Genomic DNA, 14,168 nt, shown 5'->3' on the forward strand with positions numbered 1-14,168 from the left:
TATCACCATCGTAACTTGATTCTTGACTATCAAAACCATTGTATTTTCACTATTTTTAAATTAGCATCACTGTACTAAATTCCTATATAAAAAAACTGGCTTGATTCTCAGCCCAGGGTTTCAGCTACCTGGACTGACTGTGCCGTTTCAGCTTGGTCAATTTATCTTCTGTAATATCGCTGTGTTAATAAATAGTTTATTAATTTCACTTTGATCTGTGTTTTGTGATCTCTGCTTTATTGGGCTAATTTCTCTGACATACTCCCTCTCTCAGTATGCGCTGTAGTGTCTCTGTAGTGGCTCTGTAGCTCAGTGGTTAGAGCAATGGTCCCAGGATCAGGGGTTATCAGGTCAAGTCTCATTGGGGCTTGTCAAAGTATTTGTACACCTGCTGCATCCAACATCCAAGCAAGCACTTTGCTGTATTGAACTCTGAAATGGGTCCAAATAAGCTAAGTGGGTGAATTCCTATTTGGTCTTTTTTGAGGCTTCTGCCACTCTTGGGGGAATGTGTCTGTGTGTTTCCCTCTGTGGGTGAAAATGAGGTTAATTCCCTGAGGGGGCAGGAACACAATTTTCCCATCTCCAATAGAAAGCAGAAGCTGCAGGAAAAGCTATTTCTGAGGAAAGTTTACCCAAAGCATTAACTCTGATTTCTCTGCACAGATGCTACCAGACCTGCTGAGCTTTTCCAGCAATTTCTGTTTTTGTTTCCCATCCCAATTGAGTTGGTTGAGTCCAAAAGGGCATAGCTACTGGACTGGGTCTGTGGCAAGTGGTGAGAGAATCAACAAGAGGAAAAAACATACTTGACCTCATCCTTACCAAACTGCCAGCTGCAGATGAATCTGTTCATGACAGCATCAGTAAGAGTGCCACTGCACAAACCTTGTGGAGACAAAGTTCTGCCTTCACATTGAGAATACCCTCCATCGTGCTGGGTGGCACTATCACTGTGTTAAATAGAACAGACTTTGATCAGATCCAGCAACTCAAGGTTGGGCAACTCTGAGCTGCTGTGGGCCATCAACAGCAGCAGAATAGTACTCCAGCACAATCTGCAACCTCATAGCCCTGCATAGCCCCCACTCAACCATTAGGCCAGGGGATCAACCCTGGTTCAATGGAGAGTTTAGGAGGGCATGCCAGGAGCAGTACCAGGCACACCTGAAAATGAGGTGTCAACATGATGAAGCTACCAAACAGAACTACTTGCATGCCAAATGGCATAAACAGCAAGTGTTAGACAGAGCTGAGCAGTCCTCCAACCAATGAATCGTATCTAAGCTCTGCAGTCCTTCCACATCGAGTCGTGAGTAGTGTTGGATGATTAAACAACTAACTGGAGGAGGAGGGTCCACAAAGATCCCAATCGTCAATGATGGAGAGCCCAGCATATCAATGCAGAAGATAAGGCTGAAGCTTTCCCAGCAATCTTCAGCCAAATGTGCCAAGTGGATGATCCATCTCGACCTCCTCCAGTGGTCCCCAGCATCACAGAAACATGCCTTCATTGAATTTGATTCATTCCATGTGATATCAAGAAACTGGAGACACTGGATACTGCAAATACTACATGCCCTGAAAACATTCTGGCAATAGTACTGAATACTTTGCTCCAGAATTTGCCACTCCCCTAACCAAGCTGTTCCTGGAGTTACAACACTGGCATCTACCTGACAATGTGGAAAATTGCACGGTGGCACAGTGGTTAGCACTGCTGCCTCACAGCGCCAGAGACCCGGGTTCAATTCCCACCTTAGGCGACTGACTGTGTGGAGTTTGCACATTCTCCCTGTGTTTGCGTGGGTTTCCTCCGGGTGGTCCAGTTTCCTCCCACAGTCCAAAAATGTGCAGGTTAGGTGAATTGGCCATGCTAAATTGCCCGTAGTGTTAGGCAAAGGGGTAAATGTAGGAAAATGGGTCTGGGTGGGTTGTGCTTCGGCGGGTCAGCGTGGACTTGTTGGGCCGAAGGGCCTGTTTCCACACTGTAAGTAATCTAAAATCTAAGTAATCTAATCTATATCCTGTATGTAACAAGCAGGACAAATTCAACCCAGACAATTACTTTCCCATCAATCCACTCTCAATCATCAGTGCCATCAACAGCACCTTCTAAGAGAAAAGGAGAGAGAGCGAGAGAGAGAAAAAGAAGACAGAAAGAAAAAAGAGGGAGAGAGAAAAACAGAGAGAGAGAGAAGGAAGAAGGAGAGAAAACGAAACACACATTGGTAACCAGCTGACACTTCGAAAAAAATCTGGACAGCACACATCAGTAACCAATCTCTTGACAGTGGAGTGTGTCTAAGAAAAATTAACAAACAGCGAAATTCACCGCTGGCCTTGGTGTGGGAGAGCTCACAGCATGGGAAAAGCTAAGTGCATAGTTTTTAAGTGTAACATTGCTGTAAATCTGCAAAAGTTAATAGAGTGGATCCTTTTTGGTTTATGTTTTATTGAGATCTGCCTCGATGAAATTTTAAAAATATAAAACAGAGGCACTAAGTGTTTTTTAGAGCAGTAGGACAGTGCTGTTTTCTGTAGACTATTAAGGAACAAAGATGGCCTTTAATAGTGATATGCTCTTCCTATTGGATGTGGGAGTTTCCATGTTACTAATGATTATGTTTGCAATAAGTGTGTTTGGGTGTGAATCCCATCAGGTCCAATGAATCGTTTGGAGCGGCAGTTAGTGGCAATGAGCAATTTACAGGAACTAGGGGGTGTGATGGATGGCAGTTATAGGGAAGGAGAAAAACCGCAAGTACAGTCAGGTAGATGGGTTACCTCCAGGAAAGGTAGGAGAGGGGGGCAAGTAGTGCTATCACCACCTCAAACAAGTATGCTGCTTTGCAAAGTATAGGGGTTGAGGGACTCTCAGGGGAATGTAACATGAATAGCTAAGTTTCTGATACCAAGACTGGCTCTAATGTAATGGGTACATCAGGGTCTAAGTGATTGGTTGTGATAGGTGACTCTTTAATCAGAGGCACAAACAGACATTTCTGTAGCTGACAGCAAGAAATCAAAATGGTGTGTTGCCTCCCTGGTGCCAAGATCAAGAATATCTTTGAGATAATGCAGAGTATTCTCAAAGGGGATAGAGACCAGCAGGTCGTCATTGTACACAATGGAACTAATGTCATAGGAAGGGAAAAGGATGAGATTCTGAAGGAAAATTTAAGAAGTTAGGCAGGAATTTAAAAAGGATGCCCTCGCGGTTAGCAATATCTGGATTACTCCCGGTGAGAGGAGCTAGTGAGGGCAGGAACATGAGGATAGAGCAGATGAATGAGTGGGTAAGGAGCTAGTGCAGGAGACAAGGGTTCACATTTTTGGATCATTGGAATCTCATCTGGGTAGAAGTGACCTGTACAAGAAAGACAGATCGCATTTGACTTGGAAAGGGACTAATACACTGGCGAAGAGATCTGCTAGAGCTGCTCAGGACAATTTAAACTAGTAAGCTGGAGTGGTGGTTGGGGGAGGCGGGGGCGGGGGAGTCGAGTAGTGGCACCCAGGGAGGAAGTGAGGAAAGCGATCAATCTGAGACTGGTACAGTTGGGAAAATGAAGGTGTCAAACAGGAAGACAGGAACAAAACAGAGAACGCGGTCGGACTGATAATTTAAACAGCATTTATATCAATGCAAAAGGCATAACAGGGAAGGCAAATGAACTCAGGACATGCTTAGGAACATGGGACTGGGTTATCATAGCAAGTACAGAGACATAGCTCAGGGATGGACAGGACTAGCATCTTAATGTTCCAGGATACAAATGCTACAGGAAGGATGAGCACAGCAGATCAGACAGCACCCGAGGAGCAGGCAAATCGACAGTTTGGGCATAAGCCCTTCATCAGGGTGAAGGGCTTATGTCCAAAACGTCGATTTGCCTGCTCCTCGGATGCTGCCTGACCTGCAGTGCTTTACCAGGACCACACTCTCAACTGTGATCTCCAACGTTTGCAGTCCTCACTTTCTCCTATATGAAGGATAGAAAGAGGGGCAAGAGAGGAGGGAGATGTTGTTGACCTTGGAGTACAGGTCCATAGTTCCTTGAAAGTGGAGTCACAGTGAAGAAGGCATTTGGTATGCTTTATTGGTCAGAGCATCGAGTACAGAAGTTGAGAGAACATGGGTGGCTGTACATGACATTGGTTAGGCCACTTTTAGAATGTATTGTGCATTTCTCATCTCCTTCCTATAGGAGGAACGATGTTGTGAAACTTGAAAGGGTTCAGAAAAGATTCACAAGCATATTGCCAGGGTTGGAGGATTTGAGCTTGAGGGAGAGACTGAATCGGCTAGGGATGTTTTCCCTGGAGCTTCAGGGGCTGAGGGGTGACCTTTATCGAAGTTTATAAAATAATGAGGAGCATGGATAGGATAAATAGACAAAGGCTTTTCCCTCAGGTGGAGGAGTCCAGAACTAGAGGGCATAGGTTGAGGGTGAGAGGAGAAAGATATAAAAGAGACCTAAGGAGCAACTTTTTCTCACAGAGGGTGGTATGTTTACAGACTGAGCTGCCTGGGGAAGTGGTGGAGGCTGGTACAATTATAACATTTAAAAGGCACCTGGATGGGTATGTGAATAGGAAGAGTTTAGAGGGATATGTGACAAGTGCTGGCAAATGGAATTATATTAGATTGGGAAATTTGTTCGGCATGGGCGAGTTGGATCAAAGGGTCTGTTTCCATGCTGTACATCTCTATGACTCTACAACTCTAATAATCTGCTCAGTGACGCCCAGTTTGGGTTTCACCAGGGTCACCCAGCTCCTGACCTTATTACAGCCCTGGTTCAAACATGGACAAAAGAACTGAATTCCAGAAGTGAAGTGAAAGTGACAGCTCTTGACATCAAGGCTGCATTTGGCTGAGTGCGGCATCGAGGAGCCCTGGCAAAACTGGAATCCATGAGAATCAGGAGGAAAACTCGCCGGTGGTCAGAGTCATCCTGACACATAGGAAAATGGTTGTGGTTATTGGGGGTCTGTCATCTCAGCTCCAGGATGTCTCTGCAGGAGTTCCTCAGGGTAGTGTCCTCGACCAAACCATCACCAATGATTCTCCCTCCATCTTAAGGTCAGAAGTGTTGATGTTCTCCAATGATTGCTCAATATTCAGCACCATTCAGATATTGAAGCAGACCATGTCCAAATGCAACAATATCCAGGCTTGGGCTGAAGAGTGGCAAGTAACATTCACACTACATAAAAGCCGGGCTATGATCATCACCAACAACAGACAATCTAACCACCACCCCTTGATACCCCTTACCTGCATTGAGTCTTCCACTATCAACATCCTGGGAGTTCTCCTTGGTCAGAAACTCAACTGGACTCATCACATAAATGCAGTGGCTATAACAGCAGGTCAGATGCTCAGAATACTGCAGCAAATAACTCACCTTCTGATTCCATAAAGCCTGTTCACCATGTACATGGCATAAGTCAGGAGTGTAATGGAATATTCCCCACTTGCCTGAATGAATGCAGCCCCAACAACACTCAAGAAGCTTGATGCCATCCATGATAAAGTAGCCAGCTTGATTAGCATTACATCCACAAACATCCATTCCCCTTGACAACTTACGCTGAGTAGCAGAAGTGTGTACTATCCACCGGATGTACTGCAGAAATTCACCAAAGATCCTTCGATAACACCTTTCAAACCCACGGCCACTTCCATCTAGAAGGACAAGGGCAGCAGATACATGGAACACCACCAACTGCAAGTTCCCCTCCAAGTCACTCAACATCCTAACTCTAAAAAATATCACAGTTCCGTCACTGTCACAGGCTAAAACCCTGGAACTCCCTCCCTAATGGCAATGTGGGTCAAGCCACAGTGGTTCAAGAAGGCAGCTCACCTTCTCAAGGACAACTAGGGATGGGCAATAAATGCTGACCCAGCCAATAACACCCACATCTCACAAAATGAATACAAAAGAAGATTTTCAGTCCTATTTGTTGTGTTGTTTAAGATTAAAATATCACAGGGAAAATATCATTGACATGAGCGCTTTAAACATCAGAGCAGGCAAGGCTACAAGCCAGAGCTTATTTCCCAGTCAGGGAATCAGGGTTGTTTGTTCCTGACTGTGACACCAGCAAAAACAGAGCAGATCTTACAGGGATCTGTTCTTGTCTCGGATCAGTTAATATCCCCAAATATATCAGAGGCCGCTCTGAAAGAAGGGGAAATTGCCTTGACTCTCTCTGCTCAGTCAGATAGTACACCTCTCCTCTGATTCTGCTTCCCAAAGAATTTCTAAAGATTCACAAAGGTGAGACTGGGCTTTGTTGTTGGTTCCCTTTCCTTGGGTTTGGGAAATGAAAAGGTGCCCATGAGCAGCATGTGGGACTATTTCAGCTCCCCTCCTCTGACAGCACTGTGAGATTGATTCTGGTGTTATCAGGGACATTTACTCATGGGAGACAATGAAAGGATTCTCATCCCTGCAGATCAGGAGTTCAAACCACATCTTGGCTTCAGAACAATGAGAAAGATGAGTTTGGAAGTACAAAGAAGCTGTGAACGACACTGAAGTCAAGTAGGAGCGGAACCTACAATCTCCTGATGTAAAGTCAGACACATTGCCCATTGCGTCCCTGACCCTGTACAGACCAATACCCCCAAGCTGCAGAGTTCTGATGTTTACACGGACATGAGCAGCAATGGGAACAATTACAAGGTGAACAACTAGTAAAGATCATCACTGTCACTGCTTCACTTCACTAATCTCCACTTTGTGAAGTGATGCCATTCACTGGCAAAGGAAACATATTTGTCCTCAGTGCCTGCTTCAGGGTTGCCTCCTTCTCTGCTGGAACTTCCCATCATTTTGTTCCCAGTTACTGTGCTCTGTCATGATCCACTCCAGTAAAATCTACTTTCATTCTTTGAGTCATGGATTCTTTGAGTCAAGATGTTGAATAAATTCAGTGAGAAACCCCTGGTCATTTCCAGCCCGGGATCTAGAATTGGGCAAGTTGAATGACGCCTTTATTGGTGCTGTCCCTTCACTGCAGCTTAATGTCTCAAAATGAGCCCCTGTTAGTATCAGCCTGTTGTATACCTTCCTGGAGTTCAGGAACAACATCAGATTATCACAACTCCACCTTCTTCACAGTAAAACCCAGGATGATAATATGAACTGTTTGAAAACTTGGAGTGAGAAACATTACTGCTGAAGATGGTTATGACATAAAGAATAGACATGGTGGGTATCGGGGATCAGGATTGGGAGCTGAATATTCGATCAAAAATATAGCCCAGTGGCCAGTGGGGATGGGGATGCCTTATCAGTAAGAAATTAAATCAAATCAATAATAAGAAATTAAGTAGGGTCAGATGCTGTAGAATCTGTGAGGATAGAACTTAGGAACCACAAAGGTTAAGAAGAACCATAAGCCTCCAAACAGTAGTCAGGATCTGGGGCGCAAGACACACCCGGGAATAGAAAAGATGTCTTAGCAAGGGAAAGTTACAGTGATCATAGGGGGATTTCAATGTGCAGATGGACTGGGAAAATCAAGTTGGTAGCAGATTGCAATGGGGCAGCCCAGTGGCTCATTGGTGAGCACTGTTGCCTCACAGCACCAGAGACCCAGGTTCGATTCCAGCCTCAGGCAACTGTCTGTGTGGAGTTTGCACATTCTCTCCGTGTCTGCGTGGGTTTCCTCCAGGTGCTCTGGTTTCCTCCCACAGTCCAAAGATGTATAGGTCAGGTGAATTGGCCATGGTAAATTGCCCATAGTGTTAGGTGCATTAGTCAGATGGGTCTGGGTGGGTTACTCTTCGGAGGGCCGGTGTGGACTTGTTGGACCGAAGGGCCTGTTTCCACACTGTAGGGAATCTAATCTAATCTAGAAAAACAGTTAAGCGAATTTGTGAAATATCAGCAGAAACATGCTTCCTGCCTCCAGGAATCCTTTAATCCTTTAATAATCCTTTAATAATCTTATACGCCTCAATCAGATCCCCTCTCAGCCTTCTAAACTCAAGGGTATACAAGCTCAGTCACTCCAATCTTTCAACATAAGATAGTCCCGCCATTCCAGGAATTGACCTTGTGAACATATGCTGCACTCCCTCAGAATGTCTTTCCTCAATTTGGAGACCAAAACTGCACACAATATTCCAGGTGCAGTCTCACCAGGGCCCTGTACAGCTGCAGAAGAACCTCTTTGCTTCTATACTCAATTCCTCTTGTTATGAAGGCTAGCATGCCATTAGCTTTCTTCACTGCCTGCTGTACCTGCATGCTTGCTTTCATTGACTGATGTACAAGAATACCTAGATCTCGTTGTACTACCCCTTTACCTAACTTGACTCCATTTAGGTAGTAATCTGCCTTCCTGTTCTTGCCACCAAAGTGGATAACCACACATTTATCCATATTAAACTGCATCTGCGATGCATCTGTCCACTCACCTAGCCTGTCCAGGTCACCCTGTATTCTCCTAACATCCTCCTCACATCCCTGCCACCCAGCTTTGTATCATCAGCAAATTTGCTAATATTACTTCTAATACCATCATCTATATAATTTATGTATATTGTAAAAAGCTGCGGTCCCAGCACTGATCCCTGCAGTATCCCACTGGTCACCGCCTGCCATTCCGAAAGGGAGCCGTTGATCACTACTCTTTGTTTCCTGTCAGCCAGCCAATTTTCAATCCAAGTCAGTATTTTGCCCCCAATACCATGCACCCTAATTTTGCTCACTAACCTCCTATGTGGGACTTTATCAAAGGCTTTCTGAAAGTCCAGGTACACTACATCCACTGGTTCTCCCTTGTCCATCTTCAGAATTACATCCTCAAAAAATTCCAGAAGATTAGTCTGGATAAGGGAGCTTAAGGCGAAGGAACCCATAGGAGGCAGTGATCATAATATGATTGAAATTACTCTGCAGTTTGAGAGGGAGAAGATAGAATCAGAGGTAATGGTATTACAGCTGAATAAAGGCAACTACAGAGGCATGAAGGAGGAACTGGGTAGAATTGACTGGGAGAGGCACCTTGGAAGAAAGACAGTGGAACAGCAATGGCAGGAGTTTCTGGTGGTAATTCAAGAGAAACAGCAGAGATTCATCCTGAGGAAAAAGAAGCATGGTACAGGGAGGATGAGGCAATCATGGCTGACTAGGGAAGTCAAGGATAGCATAAAAGCAAAGGAGGAAGCATATAAAATAGCAAAGGGCAGTGGGAAACCAGGGGATTGGGAACCTTAAAAAGACCAACAGAGAACAACTAAAAAAAGAGGGAGAAGATTAAATATGACAGTAAGCTAGCCAGTAATATAAATGAAGACTGCAAGAGTTTCTTTGGATATATAAAGGGCAAAAGAGTAGCAAAAGTGGATATTGTGCCACTGGAAAATGATGCTGGAGAGATAGTAGTGGGAAATAAGGAAATGGTTCGAAGAGTGTGGTGCTGGATCAGGCAGCATTTGAGGAGCAGGAGAATCAATGTTTCAGGCATAGGACATCCTGATGAAGGGCTTATGCTCGAAATGTTGATTCTCCTGCTTCTCAAATGCTGCCTGACTGGCAGTGCTTTTCCAGCATCACACTCTTTGACTCTGATCTCCAGGAACAAGGAAATTGCCAAGACATGAGTATTATCCCAAAAATTCAAGAGAGTGAGGGGGCTGAGCTGAGCATGGTGCCATCACCAAGGAGAAGATGTTACAAAAATGGAAAAGCCTGAAGGTGGATAAATCACCTAAGCCAGATGGACCATACCCCAGACTTCTAAGGGAGATAGCTGAAGAGCTCTGAAGGCATTTAAAGAGGGAGTATGGCAGAAGATGGAAAATTACAGACCAGTTAGCCTAACTTGGTCATGGGTTAGATCCTGGAATCCATTGTGAAGGGTGACATTTCTGAATAAACAGAAGAGTAAGGTAAAATGGGGCAAAGTCAGCATGGTTTCATCAATGTCATGCCTGACAAATCTGATAGAATTCTTTGAGGAAGTGTCAAGCAGGTTAGACCAAGGAGAGTCAATGGATGTTATTTACCTGGACTTCAAGAAGACATTTGACAAGGTGCCGCATGGGAGGGTACCGAGTAAGATAAGGGCCTACGGTGTTAGAGGCAAGGTGCTAGCATGGATAGAAGCTTGGCCATTTGGCAGAAAGCAGACACTGGGAATAAAAGGTCCTTCTCAAGATGGCAAGTGTTGTTCTGCAAGGCTCAGTGTTGGGACCACAACTTCTCACTTTATGCACTAACGATTTAGATGAAGGAACTGAGGGCATTCTGGCTAAGTTAGCAGACGATACAAAGAAAAGCTAGAGAGACAGATGGCATTGAGGAGGGAGGTAGGATGCAGAAGGATTTGAACAGGTTAGGAGAGTGAGCAAAGAAGTGGCAGATTGAGTACAATGTGGGCAAGTTTGAGGTCATGCACTTTGGTAGGAAGAGCAGAGGCATGGATGATTTTCTATGATGGTGTGATTACGCAGTTAATGTGCCCTGAGAGGATGAACACATCCTCTTTATCCTGTCAGTTTAAACAGGTTGAAAATATCAGTTTTAAGCCAATGCAAGAGGTGATTGTGTGTTTTAGGTGGAGAATGTTCAGCTGTGACCTGTCTGTGTTTGCAAAAGTAATTCTCACTGAGGAACATTGATACAGAAAAAGCAATCTTTGAGTTACTGTGGGCAAGGAAATGCACAAATGGATGGGAAAAGTGTGGCGTCGTGGCTTAGTTGGTTAACGTTCCTGCCTTGTAAACTTGGCGGTGCCTGTGCCTTACTTTCAAGGTTCGTTGTTTAAACTTCTTGCAAATGCCGTGTTGTTGATCCAGTATGTGGAAAGAGACAACTCTGAACGCTTCCTGTGCTTGAGCTCAGCCTGCTATGATTTGGTTCTCCCCACCCCTGTCGCCTGCATTGGCCCTATCCGTGAGTGTTGTTTCTTGTTCACTATCAATTCAATCTGGGGTGTTCCATAAGCACATCTGCTTCTCCTTTTCTTTTACTCTCATTCCTTCATTCCCCATTTGGTAGGAATAACAAGCTGAGGCAGGAGATGCTGCAGACTTGCCGGGGAATGTTGTGGTAATGGCTCAGACACCACGAGCTGATCCTCATTATTCTCTGCTGTCACCATTCATTCAATTTACACGAACAGCAAAGAGGGAGAAAATGATGACTGCAGGTGCTGGGGATCAGAGTCAAATAATGTGATGCTGGAAAAGCACAGCCAGTCAGGCAGCATCCGAGGAGCAGGAGAGTTGCTGTTTTGAACATAAGCTCTTTATCAGAGCTTATGGGATGCTGCCTGACCGGCTGTGCTTTTCCAGCACCACATTTTTTGGCACCAAGAGTAAAGACCTTATTGTAATCCTGTAATTGTGGTGGAATTTTGATTTTTTTCTTCTACTGGATTATGATTCCATTTAGAATTAGGAACATTGAATATATTTCTAAAGGGTCATAATATTTGGAGGGAAGAAATGCCTCTTTCCCTTGGGCCTAAGTGACAGAAACATTATCCGGAGGGTGTGAACCCAGTTCTGTACACTCCAGCCTGGAGGGAGAAAGCCTCTCAGCAGCTTCACTGTCAAACTGTCTTCGAATGTCAGACTTTTCAAAGAGCAGAAATGGGAAATGAGGGATATGGAAATATGGAAAGTTGGAGAATGTGGAAGAGAGTCAGGTAGATACACACAGACAGAGACAAATAGAGGGGCATATTGAGGTTGACACTGAAAGGACCAATTCTGCACTCGAGATGGCTGCTCACTGACAGGAAAAGAAAAAAAATAAACCACAGCCTTTCACCAGCTCAGGGCAACAGAAGCAGTATTTGACATTTATAATGTTGATGGTTGTAAGCTAATGAGAGATTTTGATAAATATGCTGATTCAAAAGATAAAACTGATAATTTCCCCGAAATCTTAATGTAGAAATGCATCACTAACCTGATTCTGTCGATCTTAAACATTTGTTTCTCTTCACAGATGCTGTGCTGCCAGCCCTGCTGGATTCTTGATCAATTCCTGGTTTTGTTTCAGATTTCCAGCATCTGCAATCCTTTATTTTATGTTCACCTAAATGATATTTGGGACAAAAGTGATTGCCTGCCAGCTCATTTCAGGGTTCAGAAAAGCTCTCCCATGGTAAACTAACAGAGCAGAAATCCCATTTTTCTGCAGATCAGTTTCTCCCCGTCTTCGAGCATTTACAGCGTGGAAAAAGACCAATCTGCCCATCGTGTGGGTCATCAGACATCCATCTATTCAATCCCAGGTTCCAGCATTTGGCACACAGTCTGGTGTGTTTTGATGCTTCAAGTTTAAAATCACACAACACCAGGCTATAGTCCAACAGGTTACACTGGAAGCACTAGCTTTCGGAGTGCAGCTCCTTCATCAAGTGGTTGTGGAGTATAAGATTCTAAGACACAGAATTTATAGCAAAAGTGTACAGTGTCTTTCAAAATTCTATAAATTCAATGTCTTGCAATCTTATACTCCACAAACACCTGAACAAGGAGCAACGCTCCGAAAGCTAGTGCTTCCAATTAAACCTGTTGGACTATAACCTGGTGTTGTGTGAATTTTAACTTTGTACAACCCAGTCTCAACACCGGCATCTCCAAATCCTGATGTTTCAAGCACTCATGGAAATGAGATTATCTGTGTGATCTTAAATGACACAACGATGGGACTGAAGTTTGACATGGTCGGACTGTGTTAAAATCCCTTGAGAAACTCATCCTCATTTTCAGCCACGGGGGTGCCACACAGACACATCCTCCCAACGGGGACAGTGGCCTCAGGCCTCAGTGCCCTGATCTTCTTGTGAGCTTCCCTAGGGCTACGAGGGAGAGAGGGTCGTGTCTTTTTGTGGCTAGCTGGTGTTCATGTATCCTGGTGGCTAACTTTCTTCCCGTTTGTCCTACGTAGTGTTTGTGGCAGTCTTTGCATGGAATTTTGTAGATGATGTTGGTTTTGTCCATGAACTTTACTGGGTCTTTTAAATTTGTTAGTTTTTGTTTGAGAGTGTTGGTGGGTTTATGTGCTACTAGGATTCCGAGAGGTCTTAGTAGACTGGCTGTCATTTCTGAAACTTCTTTGATGCATGGTAAGGTGGTTAGGGTTTCTGGCTGTGTTTGATCTGCTTGTCTTGAGGAATCTGCGCACTATATTTTTTGAGTATCCGTTCTTCTTGAATACATTGTATAGGTGTTTTCCGAATCTCCTCCACAGATGAAAAAAACCATTTTGATTGGGACAACACATCTATCCTGGGACAGGCTAAGCAAAGACATGCCAAAGAATTCCTAGAGGCCTGGCACTCCAACCACAACGCCATAAACAAACACATAGATCTAGATGCCATCTATCAATCCCACAGAAAACAAACAGGAAATGACATCACCACAAACCCCAGGAACCCTATCCAGGAGAAAGATATAAATAGAAAGCAGGAGACAACAGCTTCTCTTCACTTGGAGGTGGCCACTGATGATGTTACCTAGCCAGGTAATGAAACGTCTGGATATCAAACCTACAGCTGAGCGAGCAAACCTACACCCTATTGAAGGTTCCTTCAATTTACATTTCTCTCAAATGCTGTATCAGTAATTAAACCTAGTGAGATCGAAGGAGACAGCTGCACATATTTCCTGTGCTTGATCCCAGTGCACCCCACACTTGTTGCTTGCGTTTGCACCCAACAAGGAATGAGGTTTTGTGAACTGCAATTACTAGTTGTAAACTAATCAGAGAGACATTTTGATCAATATGCGGATTCAACAGATAAGATTAGATTACTTACAGCGTGGAAACAGGCCCTTCGGCTCAACAAGTCCACACCGATAAAGCTGAAATTTCCCACAGCGTTATAATTTAGAATGCGTAACTCACCTGGTTCTGATGATAGGTCCTTGGACCTGAAACGCTAATTCTGTTTCTCTCCACAGATGCTGCTAGAGAGCTATGAATATTTGTCTCAAAAGATCCTTAACAGACAGTGAAGCGATCAAAGATGTTAGTTTTGTATTTTGAAATCAGCTTCTTCCTTTACTTGCTGAAACTCAATTACATTTCCAATTTTCATCAGTTCCGATAAAAAAATGTTGACCTGAAGATTTGACTCTGCTTCTCTCCACAGGTGCTGTTGTGCTCCGTATTTTC

The 14,168-nt window shown here is 44.2% G+C and overlaps 1 protein-coding gene across 1 annotated transcript in view; it reads right to left on the reverse strand.

Annotated features, from left to right (window-relative positions):
• The window catches only part of LOC140453708 (uncharacterized), a 121,661-nt gene extending 107,613 nt beyond the window's left edge, over positions 1–14,048 (reverse strand). Inside the window, exons 1-2 of the mRNA XM_072548668.1 lie at positions 13,899–14,048; positions 11,949–12,077 (exon numbers count right to left, since the gene is read on the reverse strand). The gene's annotated coding sequence lies outside the window, so the exon portion shown is untranslated. The remainder of the gene's footprint in view (positions 1–11,948; positions 12,078–13,898) is intronic.
• Between the last annotated feature and the right edge of the window lie 120 nt (positions 14,049–14,168).

Source organism: Chiloscyllium punctatum, chromosome 27, assembly GCF_047496795.1.
Source record: "Chiloscyllium punctatum isolate Juve2018m chromosome 27, sChiPun1.3, whole genome shotgun sequence".
NCBI lineage: Eukaryota > Metazoa > Chordata > Chondrichthyes > Orectolobiformes > Hemiscylliidae > Chiloscyllium > Chiloscyllium punctatum.